The 21,918-nt window shown below is 40.0% G+C and overlaps 1 protein-coding gene across 10 annotated transcripts in view; it reads left to right on the top strand.

Annotated features, from left to right (window-relative positions):
* The window catches only part of ZMIZ1 (zinc finger MIZ-type containing 1), a 1,043,290-nt gene that overhangs the window by 701,539 nt on the left and 319,833 nt on the right, over window positions 1-21,918 (top strand). The gene's annotated exons all lie outside the window — the stretch shown is intronic.

Below are 21,918 nucleotides of genomic sequence, written 5' to 3'. Positions count from 1 at the left end.
GCTATAAACGGTAATAGTCACAATACAGAGGTTTGCTTCCAGCTTAGCATTGATTTGGTGTGCATTGCAATTACTTCCAATGTAGCAAGTATTGGAGTGCACTCAGCTGGAAGTAAAAAGCTGTTCTAATGTAAATTATAATGGTAATGAACTGTATAAAGAATTACTTCTAATGTAACAAATTCTGCTAAAGATTAGCATAATTGTTTACTTTCTACTTAGTGCTAAAACTTTAATAGAAACCAAGAAATTAAAAAAATAGACTCTAGATCCCCAAGCTGTGGACTCGCAGGTCTCTGGGCACCACTGGCATATGCCCTTTGAACAAGGAGGCCCTTGATTAGAGAACCACCCCTCCTCCCCAAATTAAAGAAAAACTTTTGGAACCCCACTTCTGTGGACTAGTAATACCTACTTGGGGACGGAGGGAGGCATATATCTTTTATTCTCACTGCCATTCTCTTTGAAAATGGTGGTTTGAGGAATATTGTTTTTCATTTCTGGCTGATATAAGACATTTTACAAAATAGCGGCAGTGAGGGAGAAGATGTCAGATGCCTTCTTGGCACACGGTAAATATTAGTGGTTCATCAGGGTGCTAAGGTACAAGGTCTCTAGACCAAAAACACCCTCCTCCCCCCCCCCCCCCCAGTTAAAAGAAATAAAATAAACTTTTCACCCATTTTCACTTTGGTGTTAAAATTAAAGTAAAATTTACTTAAAATGAACATTGCTGTTATTTTAACACATTCCTTCTGATATAGGAGACTCTAGTTGGACTAGATGGATATTTTGCCTGTACAGGCCTCACTTCCCATTGGGCTGAGCTGATGGGTTCTGGTGGCTGATGAGTCTTAGGGAGGAGGAACTGTAGCCAAACAAGGTAAATCTGAGGAAGGAAGGATATGTCTGAAAACAGAATTCCCATGTACAAGATGCAGGGGAAAAAAGCTTAAGAATGCTATATGCTCACGGATAAATTTAGATTGATCGTAACCCTTTTCTAGTGATCTGTAATCTATGGCTATGAAGGGCATCCCATGTAAATGGATGAAGTTTCGATTAATTAAATTTTTAGCTACTCAAGAATCGAAGGCAGATGTTCTTACAGAAGTATAAGACCATTGTATAAAAACTAAAACCAGCAGCTTTCTGCTAGATTGATGCCATCCTGTTTATATCTTTTTGGAGGTGAAGTCTTCAGAATTGAACACAATATTTTAAATATGCAGGGACCTCACTACCTCCATTTTCCTACTGGCCCTACCTCTCCCTATGCACCCTAGTATCCTCCTAGCTTTTCACAGATGCCTTTTCAACCACCTTAAGATCATCATGTACTGACACATCCAAGTCTTGCTCCTCTTTCATGCACAAACGTTCTTCACCCCTTAAACTATACAGTTTCTTCATGATTTTGCTGCCCAAATGCATGACCTTGCATTTCTTAGCATTAAATCTTAGCTGTCAAATTCTGGACCATTCTTCAAGCTTCACTAGGTCCTTCCTCATGTTATCTATACCAGTGGTTCCCAACCCTCTCCTGGAGGACCACCAGGCCAGTCGGGTTTTCAGGATAGCCCTAATGAATATGCATTAGAGAGATCTGCATATAATGGAGGTGCCAGGCATGAAAATCTTCTCCATGCATATTCATTAGGGCTATCCTGAAAACCCGACTGGCCTGGTGGTCCTCCAGGACAGGGTTGGGAACCACTGATCTATACCATCAGGCGTTTCTACTTTATTGCAGATTTCGGTATCGTCCACAAAGAAGCAAATCTTACCAAACAGCTCTTCAGCAATATCACTTAGAAAAATGTTAAAAGAACAGCATACCACTTGCAAAATCCCTTTCCTCGGAGCGATCTCCATTGACCACTACCCTCTGTCGCCTTCCACTCAACCAGTTCCTGACCCAGTCTGTCACTTTGGGGCCCATATTGAGGGCACTCAGTTTATTTGTTAGACTCTGTCTGGAACGGTGTCAAAGGCTTTGCTAAAATCTAAATACGCTACATCTAGTACGCTCCCTGTAGCCTATTCTCTGGTCACCCAGTCAAAAAAATAGATCAGATTTGTCTGACAAGACTTGCCTTTGTTATTAGCAAGAGGAATGCCACCTGTTCATTCTGACTTCACTTCTGCACAGAAGGTTTATCAATTCTTTATCAGTAGAATTCCTAAAATGACCTTTGAAAACAATTACGCTGGAACATCATTACTTCTGGGATATAAATTAAAAAGCACTTAGCCTCTGGCATTAATAGAACATCTGCATTTCAGAAGCAGCTTTGCACTATGAACAAATGGCCATGGAATCTCACCTAAGTAGAATCACTGAGAGTTCATCCAAAAATTAGTTCTAGAAATAAATGGATTACAGCTAGGCTGTTGCTCTGGACCGATGTCTTTCTTACAAAAACTCTTTAGTAGAACTGGCAGTGCACTGCACGTATTCTCTACCCTGCATTTTTATAGAAGGCTAGATAATGTGAAGCTACTAGCTGTAATCCCTATTACCGTAAGTGCCTGACGAATGCTGCAGACCCAGTGTTGTACTGCCAAGTTAGAGAAGCATGGGTGTTTTGTGTCTGGCTGTAGCTTGGGGCTATGTCTCTAACCTCTTTTTTTTTTTTGCTTTCAAAGAGCTCAGCACAGAATGACAGACAGTATCCAGCAAATTGTGATAGATGGCTGCTTGTCCTTACTAAAATGTCAACGTGAGAACTCAATCTTGAATAAAAGAAATAAAATCATTCTTTTCACTATTAGGGTTTTTATGTCCTTTGGATAATAAAGTATGCATCTGGGATCGTTTTCTTTAGTATGTTAAAAGCCACAGCCGCATTAGGTCTTTTGTATCAATTTGGGAAGTAGATGTAGTGGAAATCATGAATCTGCTTGTATATCCAAGCAGACTCTTAAATCACTTCAGAAACATGAGCCATTTGTGCTCTGTGGTGGAAATCACTCTGTGTCTTCAAATCATACTTACTCAATTTGCTGGTTAAAATGAATTGATTTTTTTATTTTAACATATTTTTAGAATATCTTAAATTTGAGTGTTCTTGAAATATGACTTTTCCGGAAGTATTATCACTATCTGATATCCTCTCCTCAAAACCTTCTTTATTTTCATGTTTTATTGTGATTACACTTTACTACTAGAAGCAGTATTCTAGCCACAAAAAAAGTCTGAGGGGAGTTTCAAGAATTTCACAGTGAATATGCATTCTTCAGCACATTTGCATATAGGGGAGGCGGTGCTTGTATATAAACAATGCAAAAAGAGAGCCTCAGTTGTAACTTCAATATAATCAAGTAATTGTATTGGTTGTCTCAGAAACTTTTCTATAGACATACACTGTCATTTATTATTCAATTGTATGGACCTTCAGACCACCATAAGGGTACATACCCCTGGCCATATAACTCTTCGTCGGTCCACCTTTATTAACACATTTGGGTTTTTTTTCTTTTTATTGCTTTTTTATATTTTGCCTTATTTTAAATACTTTAAAATTAATGGAACATCACTTAACTTTAACTTAGAGTGATGTTATCCATTCTTCTCCTCTCCCGACATGCATGTTTCACCAAAGGAAACTTTATTCAGGGTCGAGGAAAAACAACACAGGAGCTAATTCATGCTATAAAGCTCCTGTGTTGTTTTTCCTCGACCCTGAAGAAAGTTTCCTTTGGTGAAACATGCATGTCGGGAGAGGAGAAGAATGGATAACATCACTCTAAGTTAAAGCTAAGCGATGTTCCATTAATTTTAAAGTATAAATTTATTTATTTTTAGTATTTATATACCACTTATATTCTAAGTGGTTTACATTCAGGTACTCAAACATTTTTCCCTATCTGTCCTGGTGGGCTCACACTCTACCTGATGTACCTGGGGCAGTGGGGGATTAGGTGACTTTCCCAGGGTCACAAGGAACAGTGTGGGATTTGAATCTACAATCTCAGGGTGCTGAGGCTGTAGCTCTAACCACTGTGCCACCCCCCACCCCCCCCAAAATCAGGTGCACAATTATTTCCCCTACCCTAATGTGCTCAGAGCCTAAGCCAGTGCTTCCCAAACTGTTAACTAATATGACATATATATATTTTGCTTTTAAGTTAATACACAAGAATACTCTTGCTCAGGAAACAGAATGAAAAACTGTTAAAGAAATTAATATACTTGAAATATTAGAAATTCAAATTTTCTTCCTTATACTACAATATTGAGGAGAAGTTTCAAGAAAAGGGAGGAGAACCTCAATTTACATAAAATATTAATTAGCACAGTATTGACCTAACGGAAGGTCCCATTATCTCAACAGCTGATTAAAGGTAATCAGTTCCAGTCACCAATTTCTTCAGAAAAGCCCTTATAGTTGCTCCAGTAAATATAATATATACTTCACACCAAGGTATTTAATCAAACATTTACAGGGGTAAGCCAAAAGAAATATAGCACCTAATATCACAGCTTCAGTTCTCATTACTAGAAATAATTTCCTTTGTTTCTGTGTTTGTCGAGTGACATCAGGTCCTCTGGCAATGAGTCACAGAGATAACTATTACCATGCAATTTCAGTAGTGTTTGTACTTTTTGAAATTACTGAAAACAGCTTTGTAAAGGAATTTTCTTGATTGAGCTAGGATCCTGACTGAAAATGTTTCAGATTTGTTTGTTTATTTGTATGTTGGTTATATGATGATTATGTTTGTATTTTTGTATACCTCTATCCTCATCTTTCTCACCCTTCTCTTTTCCAAGCTGGAGAACCCTAACTTATTTAACCTTTCCTCATATGAGAGCAGTTCCATCCCCTTAATCATTTTGGTTGCCCTTCTTTGAGCCTTTTCGAATTCTGCTATATCTTTTTTGAGATACATCAGATTCTCCTGCCCCTGAGGCTATGACTCACTACCTGCAATATAACTGGGAGAAGGTGGTGAGCAGACTGTTAGAATAGGGTCTAAGAAGCAAGTTGTTGCTTTTAGAGTTGAGAAAATGTTTCCAAGAGAAAGTGGACTGCAGTTGAAAGGAGGACAACTTAGAGCTTCATATCAGAGATACAACATCTTCCTGAGAGGATCCTTTAGGGGGTCTAATGATACCGTCTTGGAATGAAAGTCTGCTGATGGGATAGTCTTAGTATTTGTTGTACTTGGTTTTCTGGTTACTGAATAGTAACTATAAAAAAAAAACCTTAGCCTCATTTGCTGCATGGCGGAATCTTGTCTGCAATATTGTACAATATGAGGGCATAACTGCTGTAGAAAGATTTACGGTAGACCTAATCAGTTACATAAACAAGTTACGTACCTGTTAGTTTTTCTAGGAAATACCATAATATCTCTGCCAGCTCCAAATTTCTTTGTCTATTTATACGACACAAGACCCAGGCTAATGAGAAATACTTTTATTAAGAAAATAGAAAAATATAATTCACAAGCCAGCAGCAATCCTATATAATAAAAAGCTAGCCGCGCATGCGCACTCCTATTTGCGCTGTAGGTCTGTGGTCGCAGGAGTGCGCATGCGCGAGTCTCCAGCCTTCTTCCCAGAACCTACCTTGGCCGCCAGCAGCAGCGGCTCCTCTCACAAGCACCCAGCGCTGCTTTCAGCTCCTGCTGCATGGGGCCCACACCGAGCCATCCGACATTACCATAAAATCTTCAGGCGCGAGCGGCGGCTTGCCGCACACGCCCCAACGCCAAGCGCTCTTTTAAAATCTTCAGGCGCGAGCAGCAGCTTGCCGCATATGCCCTGACCTCCAAACGCCGAGCAGCGGCTTGCCGCACGCGCCCTGACCTCCAAACGCCGAGCGGCAGCTTGCCACACGCGCCCTGACCTCCAAACCCCCTGCCGACATCTATTTTTCCTCCTCCTCCTCCTTCTCGCCTGCTCACAGCATTTAACTGAAAAGCGCTGCGCTGTGCTGCCACTGGCCTCACAATCTTCTCTCCACTGCGGCCCGCCCTCTCACAACTTCCTGTTTCCGCTAGGGTTGGCCCCAGTGTAGAGAAGACACCGAGGCCAGCAACAGCGCGGTGCAGCACTTTTCTGTGAGGCAAGTAGATTTCTGTGGCTCATATGCACAGGGGGAGCAGGAAAGGAATGCTGCTGGACGGGGGGAGGGAAAAGGAAGGGAACAGGGGGAGCAGGCAAGGGGTGGGTGCACAGGGAAGGGGGGAATGCTGCTGCTACACAGGGAAAGGGGGAATGCTGCTGCACAGGGAAGGAGGGAATGCTGCTGCTGTACAGGGAAGTGTGGGGGAATGCTGCTGTACAGGGAAGGGGGAATACTGTTGCTGCTACACAGAGAAGGTGGGAATGCTGCTGTTGCTGCACAGGGAAGTGGGGGAGGGGGGAAAGGGAAAGGGGGCCAGGGAGCAATCTTGGTTTGCTTTGGGGGGGAGACAAAAGGGGGCCATGGAGAGAGACAGAAAGATAGGCAGGCAGCGCACGAGAATGAAAAACAGACACACAGAAAGACAGCAGGCAGGAAGAGAGACGGAAAGAAAGAAACACAGACAGACAAAGGGAGCCAGGGAAAGAGACAGACAGACAGAAAGAAAGACAGACAGTGGGAGGGAGAGAGATGAAGAAAGAGACAGGGGCAGGGAGAGACACAGAAAGAAAGAAAGACAGATAGACATATTCTAGCACCCGTTAATGTAATGGGCTTAATGACTAGTATCTAAATATTGTTCAAAAAATATCCGATTACATATAAGAAACTCAGTACATAATTATCATAACACACTTGATAGATAACTAAGTAAAATTACTTCTTACACACACTAAACAATTCTTTATAAATAATAATTATTCCTGATTAGCAGCAATCTATTACAGATTATCACCGAGAGTAGCTTTACAAGCCTTATCCTATATCACAATCGGATGCACTTATCTAATCCCAGCTTAAAGATAATAGAATTCCGTATCCTCACCATTCAATTAGGCTTCAGCACAAAATTAGGTGAAATGGAAGACATCTCCTCAGCTTAGCAGATATAGAAATCCTTTGGTGTTCTTCAGCCACTGGTAAAGCTGTAATTTATCGGCAGCAAACGTTTGCTTGAGGTGATGGAATTCAGATCTGTTTCAGGTCTGATTCACTATCTCTCAGGCAGAGAGTCACACGAGGTTACTGTTCAGGTCTTAATTATTATGAAAGAGATGCGTGCATAAAATCTGTGATGAGATGTGAGCTTCCCCACACCCAAAAACAGACTAAATTATAATTAGCACCTTTTCACTAGGATCACGTCAGATGACTTCTTCAGACCAATCCAGAAACAGAACTTACATGAATAGCCTTTCTATGTAAAGTCTCATACAGGCTGGGAGACACAGGCACCTTTCGAGCGATAAGCACAGTATAGGAGTATAACTCCCCCAAGATTCACACAGTCTCAGCATGAAGGCATAGATGGATGTCCTTGACTAGAATACCATTCTGGTACATACCCAGAATGCATCAGGCAGAAACAGCAAAGATGTTTTCTTCTTTCTCTTCTTGCTAGGTACAGGCTTGAAAGAATTCTTACAAATAATGGTTCAGGCTTGATGATGTCAGAGAGGCCTAACCTTCAGGTGCAAATAAGGAAACACCCCTACACTGCCAAAAAGATGCATAGATTCCACAAATTTATGCTTATATGGGATCCAATCATTAGATATTGTAATTCACATCTGACTTCTCCTTTATCTCAATTATTTCCCTCTGATCAGTCTCACTCATAATGGTATAGCTTGTAATTTTGATATATACATTAATGTATGAAACTACCAAATGCTCTTTAGTCTCCAGACTTCATTCCCATATGCAAGAATTCATTAAATGGTGCTATCAAATACTTGTTCTCTATGTGGCTGAAACTGGATAAAGGTTTACCTAAGGCCTTTGGAACTTGTATCATCTTTTATGGCTGATTTAAAGGAGGGTAGGGAGGATTGCTATATGCAGAAATGTCACTTTAAGTTGCCCCCCCCTAATACGCAGGTTACCTTCCCTATACCTACCAGATAGTTTTGTCTAGTGATGCCTCTGTTTAAAAGGCCGATCGTGTAAACCAACAATAACTGGGTTGTTATATCAATATTTCAAGAGACTTAGTCGAAATACCTCAGCCCCACCACTCCACCGCAATAATAATTTCTAAAGCGGGAGATTTACGTGGTACTTCATCACTGGTAAATCGTCTCAAATCGCCGTAATTGTATTCATTTAAATATTTTATATTTTAATTTTTCATTTCAATTTTTTACTTGTCAATAAATAGAGAGTTATAAAAGTGTATAAGATTGTATACTTAACATCTACACACAGCTAAACCTGGGAGTCCGACCCGACATGTTTAGCACTACATGTGCTGTCTCAAGGGTCTCCCGAGGTCGCCGCAGTCATGTATACTTAGTCACAGTCTGTCACACAGTCTGTCACAGACTTCATACTTGCGAGTCGGATGACTGCGGCGACCTCGGGAGACCCTTGAGACAGCACATGTAGTGCGAAACATGTCGGGTCGGACTCCCAGGTTTAGCTGTGTGTAGATGTTAAGTATACAATCTTATACACTTTTATAACTCTCTATTTATTGACAAGTAAAAAATTGAAATGAAAAATTAAAATATAAAATATTTAAATGAATACAATTACGGCGATTTGAGACGATTTACCAGTGATGAAGTACCACGTAAATCTCCCGCTTTAGAAATTATTATTGCGGTGGAGTGGTGGGGCTGAGGTATTTCGACTAAGTCTCTTGAAATATTGATATAACAACCCAGTTATTGTTGGTTTACACGATCGAGCTGAGCGGGTTGGTTACAAAACTACATAAATTACTGGTTCCAGATTAAAGCTTCTGTTTAAAAGGCAGCACCCTCATACCAATATATTTCCTACTCGGGGGGGGGGGGGGGGATGGAGGGGCAGAAGAAACCAGATTGCTACAGAACCCTACACAGAAACGTGAGCACTAGTAGAATACAGGCAGTACCTAGGTTAAGAACGAGTTACATTTTTTAAATTGTTCTTAAGTCGGATTTGTATGTAACTCAGAACTTGTAGATTTTAAGATTCCTACTGACAAATAGGCCAACTGTCCCTACCAGTGTTCCCTCTAAGGTACAGCATGCACAACCACACACTGTTCTTAATGTGACCATGCATCATTCCTGAATCTGCTGCGGGAGAAGTGTAGGATTCTAGGCCAGTGTTCTTCAACCTTTTTACACCTATGGATAGGCGGAAATAAAAGAATTATTTTGTGGACCGGCGATTGAAGAGCACTGGGCTAAGTCATGGGCCAGATCCCGCCCATCTCTGCCCCAGACACTGCCCCCATAATAGTACTAATTGTAACACTATTTTTTTCCATTCATTTTTCATTTATACACACAATATAATCTTATTAACAACACATAATGGTTAACCACAAAATTAAACTACACAAAGCACACTGTATCCTTCCCAACATTCATTCCTATCAGAACAGATTACCCCTATGCAAATACGGGACCACAAACTAAAATTACTAATATATTCAAACGAAACCCTAAGATTCAAGACTCTGCATGCAGTACAACCCCAGAGAAAAAGAAACAAATACATTTCTTCCTGAACAGTGCAAAATATAGACAACAGATGAAAATTCTCAAAATTGACACAATCCAATCACTAAATTGAAAATACAATCATTTCCCCTACCTTTGTTGTCTCCCTCCCTCCATGTGCCATCCCTTCATCATGGCAGTTGGGTGAGGCTGGGTGTCCTGCCCTCTCTTGTTTACAAAGAACACCTTGAGAAAGCCAGCAGTCTCTCTTGTCTTCTGCCCCCTCTGCAAGAAATATACCAGCTCTCTCACATGGCCATTTTATGCTGCCCACGGCCAGCTCCCTCTTCCTCACTGCCTACGGCTGGCTCACTCTTCCTCCCTTCCACTCTTCCTCACTGCCGGTCTGCGGCCAGAACGTGCCTCGAGCCTGAGAAGATCAGTTCACAAAGTCACATGCGATGGCTCTTCGTTCGTCCCACACATCATCTAAAAGCTTTTGCCCTGATATTGCTATGTCAGAGAGAAGGCTGCCTATTCAGGCGCAGGACGCGTGTAGGAGCTGCCGCCTGCAGCTTTGTGCACTGATCTCCTGAGACCCGAGGCATGTTCCGGTCGTGGACCAGCAGGAAATTTCTGCGGTGGACCGGCAGTTGAAGAACACTGGTCTAGGCAACTAGAAATACTGCTCAGTGAAATCAAATGAAGCCACGACCATGTTCTTATGTATGAGTCGAACTTAAGATGGGTGTCTGTAACTCAGGGACTGTCTGTACCTCACTTCAGTTACTCCTGCAGAATACAGACAGAATCACAAAAACATAATAAGAAACCACAAATAAGAAATAGGAACTCCAAGAAGACTATATAGAATTGGAGAAACAGAAATGTATTTCCTTCTGTACTGAGTAAAATAACATTACTTTGATATGCCCATTTCAAGATGACATATTCAAATTATTTATTTGAAAATAAAATTTGTTTTACCTTTGTTGGCTGGGCATTGTATTTTACTAAGAAACTGCCAGCACTAATGTGTTAAATTTCTGGTTATAGAATAAATGATATGTTTGTTTCCTAGTGTCAGTAAATAATCAATTAAACAACAGTTTAAAATCCAATAGATTCAATTCCATTTAAACAAATTACTGCTTAAAAAAATAAAGCCTGAATGAATTTTCTAGCAATCAAGCTAAAAAATCTGGAGTGAAAGGAAATCATTTTCAAAGAACAGAAAAGTCTTGCTCCTAGCTTGGATTATGCTGCAGTGGCAAAAGGCAAAAAGAAGAGGCATTGTGCATCATTTCCCGAGATCACCTCTAATTCACTTTCCACGAGGATTATTTCCTCATTTTTGACTGTTGTAATTAAAATATCCTCAATACTTTATTAAGGAAGCAATTTGAAACCTAGCAGAGGCTCCTGGATTCTGTATAGGTCACCCAAATTTGAGGGCCAAGGGTAGATGCTTGCAAAACAGTTAACAAGGTGTCAGTAATTGGAGTTAATTGGCATAAATTTATCTTTGTGGTGCATCTGTCCTAGTCGCTATTCTATAACGTCTGCACCTAAATTATACTGTGCGCAACTCAAAAGGGATGTATCTATGGGAGGGATGTGGGCGGATGAGGGGGTTTTCCTAGAAGTTAGCTGCGATTTTATAGAGTGATATCATTTCAGTGCCTAAGTTGGGCGCCAGCTTTACACCAGATTTCAACAGGCATAAATCCAGCACCTAACGGTTGTCATGAGGTCCATGCTAAGCTAGTATTCTGCGAAGGGAGAATGTTCTTTGCAGAATACTAGATAGGTGCTGAAAAGATTTATGCTAAATTTTGCGTGACATTTCGGGGCAGTTCTCAAAGATTTGCCAAAGGTTAGCCGGGGGTAGGGCGCCCTATCGCTGGCTAACCAACCAATCTGGCAGCCATCTTGGATCACCCGATTTCTTTTTAAAAACTTCTATCTCCTTTAAATTGCCTTGATTTTGCTTAAAAGCAGTATTTATGGACCTTTTTCAACTCTGATAACCTGGATTCATGCCAGATTTGTGGCAGGTGGAGGACTGTCCTTTTTTCATGTGCCACATGGCATGTGAGGGGGGCAGGGGCCTCTGGCTCAACTCCCTCTAACCCCTTGAGACTATTGGATCTGCACATAAGGGTGCTCTGGGGGAATCAGGACTTCCCCGGAGGTGAAAATCTCTGAATCCACGCCCAAGGTGAAGAGATGCCACACAGAGGGTGTAAAATACTCAAGGCGGCAGAAGAAACACCTGTAGGGGCAGCTGGTTTTTCTGCACAGGTTTTTACGCCAGACTTTGTGTCTCTCTTATATGATGCATATTTGAATTATAAGAACCAGTTCACCTGCTCTGAGACCGCTCAGGCAGTAGAGCAGGGGGAGGAAGCCCTCTAAGAGTGCAGGGTCTATTACAGACATGGGCAACTCCGGTCCTCGAGGGCCAGAATCCAATTGGGTTTTCAGGATTTCCCCAGTGAATATGCATTGAAAGCAGTGCATGCAAATAAATCTCGTGCATATTCATTGGGGAAATCCTGAAAACCCGATTGGATTCCAGCCCTCGAGGACCAGAGTTGCCCATGTCTGTAATAGACCCTGAATTATGGAATGGAATCTCCCTTATTTTAAGGGTCTCTAGCTCTTTTCAATTTTATGCAAATCATTTTGGAAATCACTCCTAGCCTTTTTCTCCTTGACCTATTGGCTCTTTCTTTCTTTCTGTTATCATCCTGTATTTTTTTTTTTAATGCTGTTAACTGAGTCGAGCTTTGGTGATGACGTAGTATACAAAGTTAAGGTTTAGTTTAGTTTAGTTTAGTTTAGTTGTGAGCAATTTTAGTTTGCAGGGTGATGCTCAGCATAGTAGCATACAAATTATATGGATGCTATTTGTGCAGAGCAGCTCTGGTAAAAAGGGGAGGAACCATATGCCTGGCACCTTCTCAGAAGAGCAAAGGTAGGCACAGCTCTTCCCCTTCATGTCCCTACTTTCTTGACCGCTGAAAAAAAACCCAGTACTCCCTTGCCTGCAATAAGTTAGTTGGCAGGGGAGAAGATCTGTAAGCAACTGATTGTAGCTTCATCTGATTGCGGGCAGGGGAGAAGCAGTTTGAAAGATGGGTGCAGCTGTTGTGCATGTGTTGTATGCATAAGCACGGGACATAGACACACACAACATATGTATAACAGTTATGGAAAATTTTGCCTCATTGAATGGGAAGTGTTTCCTTTGTTCATCACAAGGAGAGCTCATTTAAATACTAATGAGCTCCTTGAATGCATTAAGAACATAAGAATTGCCACTGCTGGGTCAGAACAGTGGTCCATCGTGCCCAGCAATCCGCTCAGGCAGCAGCCCTTTGGTCAAAGACCAGCGCCCTAACTGAGACTAGCCCTACCTTCATACGTTCTGGTTCAGCAGTAACTTGTCTAACTTCGTCTTGAATCCCAGGAGGGTGTTTTCCCCTATGACAGAGGCAGAGCATCCATGCCAGGTAAGAGTGGTATAACAAGTCTTAACAGCACAGAAAGCTTTTGAGCAAAGGGATCTGAGAACATAGATGCTGAACATGGTGTGAGGATAGGGACAGGGATACAGTGGAGAGATGGTGGATATAGAGAGAAGAAATGTCTAAAGGATAGGAGACCCAGGAAAAAAATTAAGAAAGAAAAAATGGAGAAAAGCAGAAAAGAGACACTGGGACCATAGCAATGCTCAAAAAAAAAAATGAAGAAAAATATATTTTTTCTGAATTTATTAATTGCAATATGTTACCTTTGGGAAATGTGTATCTCTGAACTTTGCGTTTTAGTTTATATTTCTGTTACCATGACAGGCTTTCTATATAGGTATTGATTGTGTATACTTTTTGCAAGATTTCATTACTGAAGCTCTGAAGATATTTTTCCTCCTACCCTCTCCCCCCTCCCTAGATCCTTACCACATTGGGAGAGATAGTGTGGTATAAGGAGTTCATTTTTAATTTTTCACCTGGGGCCCATTCAGTCTTAGCTATGCCATTGCTAGTACACTAAGGAAATATAGCCCACAAATCTCAGCAGTTAGGAATCAGATACATCTAATCTAATACTTGGCTTTATATACCGAGAATTCATTCTAAGAAAGCTCGACCCGGTTTACAATAGTTAACTTAAATAATATATATAAACCATAAAAGAAAATTTTGAAAAGAATTAATTTCAAAAATGTTTAGTGAATAAAGTAGTTTTCAAAAGCTTACAAAAAAAATAGAAGAGAACCAGAGCTTTTTATAAGGAATGGAAAATCATTCCAAAGTTGAGAAAACATAAAAAATCAAAGATTGGCCAAAGGTCTTATTTTAACTAAAGGGCTACTGCTGTAAGCTGAATTGCCCTTTGCTGTGTAAAAGACTTTCATAATTTGTAGGGCTATAAAAATATTATACTTTGTTCCTTAATGTTCAAATAAAATAACTTACTCAATTTTAAATAGCACCTTGCTCTTGCCTGAGTGGTAGAAATTATTTTAATGTAATTTCCAACACTTCACATTAGCGTAACTGTATGCTATGTCCAGAGTATTAGGCAATGTGGGATGATCTTTTGTATAAAATGTGGTCGCCTGATGGCAAAGTTCAAACTGTGGATTCAAGTTCAAACTGTGGAAATGCAACCTTGCACGCATGTAATTGCCTAAACACAAAAGTCTGCATGAGCATTAATTTAAAATCTTTCAACAAAATGCCAGCATACTTAGTTGGGGAAAAATGCAGTGTAGGGGAAGGGGTGGGTTCTCTTAAGCACTCTAAAATGTATTGAAAGTGCATTATAATAAACCATCATAAAGTGTTTATGATTAACAAGCTTGTTAGAATGAGAAATTTGGGTTCTCATGAAGGGAGTGGGTTGAGATGGGTACAGCATTTAAAAGACAGTTCTATAACTGAGGCATTTACAGTTACAGAGAAGTTACACATATAAATGTTTAGAATACTAGCATTTATTTGTACGTGTGTAAATGTTTGGTGCTTAAACATTTGAATGTAGCAGGTAAGTGCAAGGGAGGGGGGGTATATGAGACTTCAACTTAACCGCTTGTCCACGCCACACTTAGATGCACATACTTAAACCATCTTTTATCTGGGTATCCCAAAGAAAACAGTACGAAAATTACAGAACATGGCAGTTCGCTTGATATTCAGATTGAAGAAAAGCGATCACATTAGCCCCTTCTATAGACTACTACACTGGTTGCCAATGGAGGCGCGAATAATGCTCAAATTTGCATGTATTTGTTTTAAGCGGGCCTGGGGACTAGCGCCTTCCTATCTTCTACCACATTTTGTACTACACAACCCCACACGGTCAACCAGAAACTGTAACACATTTGCATACCCAAGGATCACCGGCTGTAAATACAAATCCTTTTTTGGACAGATCTTTCATATTCCAAGCAAGCAAACAGCAGTCCTGGCTGGGTACCTACATCAGTGGAGCCAGGCTGACCTACGGCGCCTTTCGGAAAGCAATTAAAACCGTACTGTTTGACCAATTCATCTCCTAATCAGAAGCCACACTAAATTTATATTTTCCTTCTGTCTATTCCTTGTGTACCTTCACCATTTGCTTTCTGTAATTCGCTGCTTGTCCAGCCCTCTTTGGTGTGAACCGCCTAGAAGTCATCTGACTATGGCGGTATAGAAGAATAAAGTTATTATTATTATTATTATCTTTAGCCTTTTCTACCAACTCACTCTCAATGCTCCATAAAATTCAAAAGAATGTTTGACTTGAAACAGAAGTACTTCACAGTCAAAAGAAGCCACAATTTGGAGGGCCCAAGGTAAACTACCAGCTTCTTTTGAAGAACAGAAAGGCATACCAGTTCAAGCCCCAAATTCAGCCCAGATTTGTCATAGCCACGCAGCATCTTCCATACCAAAAGTAAGCAGTAGGATCAAGCCATTCCACTAATCTACAGATAAAATGCAGAAGCCAATGAGTAGCTCAACCAGCTATTGAAACTAGTGTGCTAGTTGTATTCCAGAACTGTACTTACAGGAAATGAAGGTCTTAAATGCTCACTCAGAAATGATCAAATTCTCTTCTTTCCTCCCTCATTGTTCCATTAAATGCTGGCTGATAATGAGGAGTCCAGCAAGCTTCTAATGACTTCTTCATGATGCTCCAAAGGCCTCCGGCATATTTGCTGGCAAAGTATCTGCAAGCAGTGCTAAAGCTCAAAACCAAAGCCACTGGAAATGAAAAGAACACAGGAAATATAATTAACAGCACCAAGAATGTGTGTGGCAGACAAAGACAGATTCTGAAATAAGCAACACAGAGCTGTAACCTGTAACAATTTGTTCAAAAAAAGTCTCCACCAGTGCCATATTATCAAAACACCAAAACACCCTCCTATTAGTCAAGCTCTCTTAGGAATAATAACAGCTTAGCCTCCTCCAAGAAACTTGTGGAAGTTTTAAAAAGTCAAACATCAATTAAAATTGTCTTCAACACCTTAGCCACCTTCTTTTTGCTTTCTTCTTTCCCTCTGTCCCTTTCATTATATCCCCTAATCAGAATCCCTATAAAATGTTTTACTTCATATTTATTTATTAAAAAATGTATACCCCCATATCCTGCAGTTCAAGGCGGGTACCAATAAAAGATGCATAATAAAATAACACACAATTATTTAAACAATAAAAGTTATACAAACAGTTGACATTCAAAACTACTGCATTCAAAACTTCAAAAACATACCACAATCAGAAAGTGTATCAAACATAAAATTAAAATTAAAACCACATTTTAGGAAAGGAACACTTGTTGAAAAAGCCTAGTTTTTAACATCTTCCTAAACTGCAGAATCCCTGATAGACTTCTCATCTCCATTGGCAACTCATTCCAATACAATGCCCTTTGCATCTTCAACATAACCCTCCGTTGCCCCGAGAGTCTCACCACACTCAAAGATGGTACATCTAGACACAGCTTGTCCATAGATCATAACACTTGTAACGGCTGATAATACTGTAACAAAGGTCAAAGAATCAAAGGCCCATCATCCTTCAAAAGCTTGAAAATCAGGCACAGGACCTTAAATTTAATACATGCATTAATGGGCAGCCAGTGCAAATCATGTCTTCTGAGAAACCTGACAATTCAATAGACCTTCTACATACTGTGAGCACCTTGCAAGACACCTGCCCACCTTTTCACTTCCCAGGTCTAGACAACCTTCTCCCCCTCCACACACACACACACTATAGTCTCTGTCCCAAGGCCCACCCCATTTTCCCACTCCGAGTCCAAGAATGAAGATGATTTTGATGAATCTAAGCAATCAGACTTTGCAATGGATTGATATCTTCATTCCTAAGCAGGTGCTTTTCTTTATTCATGCTCTTCAGAATTCTTCTTAAAATGCCTTAATTTCTTATCCCTCAGTTTGTTAACCAAATGCCACCCCGTATCTCGCCCACAATTACCCTATGTCCCCTTTCCACTGCTGTCCTGCTCACTTAGCTCATGATTCCTTACAGCAGACTCACCTTCTTGACCTCTTCATTCTCAAATAATCCAGAATCCTCTGCCTGTGGCGCTTGTGTCTCCATTGCTGTAGCATTACATGATCTCTTCCCCGTGCCAGCTGAGGAGGCCACTCATGTCGGAAAAGCTGCACATGCTGAGAGCTATACACCAAGAGGCTGATATTCAGACCAGGCTGACCCCACCGACGGTGCTGAGCCCGAATATTCAATGCTGGGCCATGTCTGGTGACAGGCATTGAATATCTGGACTATTTGGGGCTATGTAAACTTGGCCGGCTAAGTCAATATTCAGCGCTGGCTGAACAAAAAGAGATCAGCTATTTAAGTAGCCTAATTTGACCACTGAACATAGCCAGCTACCGCTTTAAATTTCACGGATAGCCAGCTAAGTCGCACAACATAGCCAGCTAGCTGCTAGCCACCAAGGCCTAGATTCTCTAAATGGTGCTGGTAGGCACCCAAACTCAGTAAAAGATGCCATTGAAATGACGTTTTTAGCTGAGTTTCAAGGCGCCTACTGGTGCCTAAAAAAATCACCCCTGGAATTGTACCTCTGTAGGCGCTTTAGGCCACCTAACTCCACTGGTCTCCTTCCAATTATTCCGAAAGCATCTGAAAACTTGGCTATTCTCAAAAATGTAAATCTCACTATCCTCTTTATAATCATTGATTCTTATTATGTTTTTCCTTCCTTCTATTAAAGTTCCTGTAAACCGTGCCGAGCTCCATCTTTATACAAAGGATGCAGTATATAAACTTAAGGTTTAGTTTAGTTTAGTTTGGCATAGCTAATTTCTGGCGCCTACCTTTGCCAGAGGCACAGTTCTGTACCCGGTGCCGACCCATGAGTGACACGCGATTGGCAGCTGCTTTTAAGGCGGCCACCAACAATGGCGCCAGTTACAGAATCCAGGCCTAAGTGCTAATGTATTTATTTATTCAGTTTTCTATACCGTACTCCCAGGGGAGCTCAGAACGGTTTATGTGAGTTTCACTATTGCGCCCTGAATATTAGTGCTTAGCTTAGCTTAGCTCCTTTTACAAAGCCGCGCTAGCGGTTTTAATGCACGCACCAGATTAGCGCGCGCTAGCCGGAAATCTACCGCCTGCTCAAAAGGAGGCAGTAGCGGCTAGCGTGTGCGGCAATTTAGCGTGCGCTATTCCGCATGTTAAGGCCCTAGCGTGGCTTTGTAAAAGGAGCCCTTAGTGCTATTTAACTGGCCAGGAACCATTCCTGACCAGTTAAATAGTGCTGAATATCAGCTTGTAAATTCTGAACTCTAGGAGAGGAGCTCCATCCTGCTGCCATCTGATGACATCACCCACTTTATGCCTCATCAATCTTGCTGTCTACTGAAAACACCTGTCAAAAGATAGCAGCATCACTTCACCTTATTGAATGTCATTGTGAAAGCATATATAGAATTCTATCATAGTAAGCAAGCATGAGTTTTTAGAGATGTGACAAACCAGGCTTTATCTCTAGGTTCTCTAGTACCCGGCACGGTGCAATCAATTTTGGGAAAAAGTGTATATTTTAGGACTTGAATATTGGAATGTTTCAACGTATTGCACTTCAGCAATTCACAAACTGAAATTAAATCGTACAGGCACAACTGGGTGATAAAATGCATCTGTAAATAATTTATTCTAATTGAGAAGTAGGAATATTAGTTTTCCCCCTGGTGCTGTTTGAAAACACTGTGATCACATTACTATGTGTCAGTGTTAGACCTAGACATAAACAATGAAACCTTGGAAGTGTTTAATTTACCTACAGAGAGCAAGAAGTAAGTTGTCATGTACTTGATGTATGAATATTAAATGCAGTTTTCTAAGGGTTGGATAGGAGAAGGATCCTCATATGTAACAAACAGATTTTACATATGTACAGGTAGATACTGTTACACTTGTAGATGTGATTTTTGAAAACTACTATACATGGATTTTGCAAGCCGGCCTTGTGGGCGCAGCTTGCTTAAATGGGGTGGCCTATACATGGAGCAATACATCATCCCTGCACAGCGTGTTTGGAGAAGGCAAGCACGGCCGTCCAGGATTGGTGGCGAGGGAGGTATTTAAGGCGGGTGGAGGTGGGGTAATGATATATAGGCCTCCCCATTGTATAGGCCGATTTAAGTTTTAAATCTCTTAGATAAGCCACGGCTAGTAACATGGGGCGACTTATCTAAGAGTTTTAAAACTTAAATCGGCGTTTCCTGCGGACTTTACATAGGGGTGGCCTATACAAAGGGGCGGGCTATACATTGGGAAATATGGTACACATGGTTATCCACAATGGGCCTGATATTTAAAATGATTCAATTGGCCAGGAGAGATTCCTTAAATAAGCAGGGGCATAGCAAACTGAAATGATGTCATACAGCAATTTTAGTATATAGGAAAGTGTAATTAGAACAAAGACAAAATCTCTCTGCAGAAAAATTGATTTAAACTTCTCAGAGATGTCTCCTTGCACAAATATTACATTACATTAGTGATTTCTATTCCACCATTACCTATATAATTTTGTGTATGGTGGGTTTTTTTAAATTAAGAGGCTACATTATAATTGACTTTTAATGGAAATTGAATAAATATTTTTGATTGGAAATATATACATATATTGTGCAATTTTTAATTTTGGAGCATCAGTTTAAACAGGACAGCAGTCAATTCCTGTTTATTGTCCAGGGCCTACTGGGCATTTTCAGTGAAACTTGATATCTAAATATCTCTTTCAAATTTTTTCTTCCTTAACTTTGACTATTCCATTACTTTATATGTTGCCTATTATAGAGCCCGATGCTCAAGCTAAGGTGAACAAAATTAAAGATTCATTTAGCTTAAATACTCAGGTTTTGCCTTATGTAAATGTTAATCTGTTAAATCTAACAATATTATACATTATAGGTGTTGGGACAAATTTCTATCAGTGGATAGTATACAGGTAGGAAATATACTAAAGAGGTTAGTGTTTGACTTTTTAACACTTCCACAAGTTTCTTGGGGAAGGCTAAGCTGTTATTATTCCTAGGAGAGCTTGACTAATAGGAGAGTGCAAAAATCTTGCTCTTTGGCCATTTGTCCTTCATTTTTACTAAAGAATATAACATCAAGTCTTATTCACTGGATTACTCAGTTAGTGAATATTGTTGTTTTTTTTTCAAGAGTGTCTCTATTCTACAGATTTATCACATATCATGTTGACTCCCATTCCAATATAATTAGGAGCTGATCTTACTATTATAGACCTGTGGCTAGTATGCCTTGGCTTGCAAAACTTATAAAGCTGCTTGTAAACAAACAGCGTCCTGACTTTCTTGTGCTTCCTGGATCATTTCATTTTATACAGCATGGCTTCAGAAAACGTGCATAGTACAGAGACTATTGGAAGTGATTTCAGATGTAAGAGTTACTGAGTAAAGGTCATCAAGCAGTGATTCTTCAATTTGATATATCCGCAACATTTGATGCTGTTGATCGTTCACTGCTGTTGTATAGTAAGATTTGTGGTAATGTCCTGAATTGGATAGAAGGTTTTGTTTTGGGGTTTTTACAGCTTAGCTTTTATAAGGCTTGTAAAAGCTCTAGTTTATCAAATTCCTGAAATCCATCTTATGGTGTATCAGAGATCTCCACGGTTAACTACACTGTTTAATATTTACATGAGAGCCTTGGGTTTTGCTTTCAGGTTCAGATATTTCTGTTTTCTCATATGCAGAGGATATATTTTTGCTTTGTCTTGTTAAGAAGAAATTTAAAGACCTATTGACATTTGGAACAAATTATTGTTGGAATAGATACCTGGGCCTCCATTAATTATCTGAAGCTTAATAGATTAAAAACAAAACTTATATGGTTTGGTGACTATGAAAATGTGCCTATTAAGAAATTAAAACTACGGTAGTTACAGGCGAGGTCCTAAGGATTGGAAATAGCTCTAGGATTATTGGTGGTTGTGTTGGTTCTAAATTCAAGTTTAAGCATCAGATAAAGGTTTTGTCAAGAAAGATTTTCTTCGGGTTTAGACAGTAAATAGCGATTTATATGCTTCTGGGCCAAACATATTATTTCATTCTGTACCATGGTTGAGTCCAAATTTGTGTTGGACCTTTATGTTTTATATTTGTTGATGGTTGTACAGTATTTAAAAAAAATAAAAACACCCAATAAAAAGGCCCTGTGTCAGACTCCCCCCTCCCCCCTCTTTCCTCAATCCTATCTTTGGACTTTACAGGGATCCCTGATAGTCTTAATGGAAGAAGGAGCAATCCCCCAGGCAATTCTGCTCAAAACCACAATAATTCTATAAAAATACATAATTAGATATCATCTTAATAAATGTTAAACTTTGCTGTCTAGAGGAGGTTCATTCCTAGATGTTTTCTATCATGGGTCCAGTACGGTAGAATGATCTTCCTTGAGAACTATGTCAGGTATTCTCAGTGTTGCCTTTTCAGGAAACAATTGAAAGCTTTCAGAGAACAATTGATTAAAATTTGGTCCAGATATATTGTTGACTAGAATGAGCTTAGTTGGCCTGCTTGATTGCAGTTTTGTTTTAGTTTTTTGTATTGTTTGTTTTATTTGGACTTACATAACATAACATAATTTTATTTTTCTATACCGCCTCAATCAATTCTAGGCGGTTTACACAAAAGAGAAAAACTGGACAATCAGCGAAATACAAAATATTAATGGTAAAAATACAGCATATTAACTAAAATGACAATAAAAATATTTATGTTAATACAGTAAAATTATTATGTTAAGAATAAA

The sequence above is a fragment of the Geotrypetes seraphini genome, chromosome 4, assembly GCF_902459505.1.
Source record: "Geotrypetes seraphini chromosome 4, aGeoSer1.1, whole genome shotgun sequence".
Lineage (NCBI taxonomy): Eukaryota > Metazoa > Chordata > Amphibia > Gymnophiona > Dermophiidae > Geotrypetes > Geotrypetes seraphini.
This window is presented reverse-complemented; position numbering and strand designations above follow the sequence as displayed.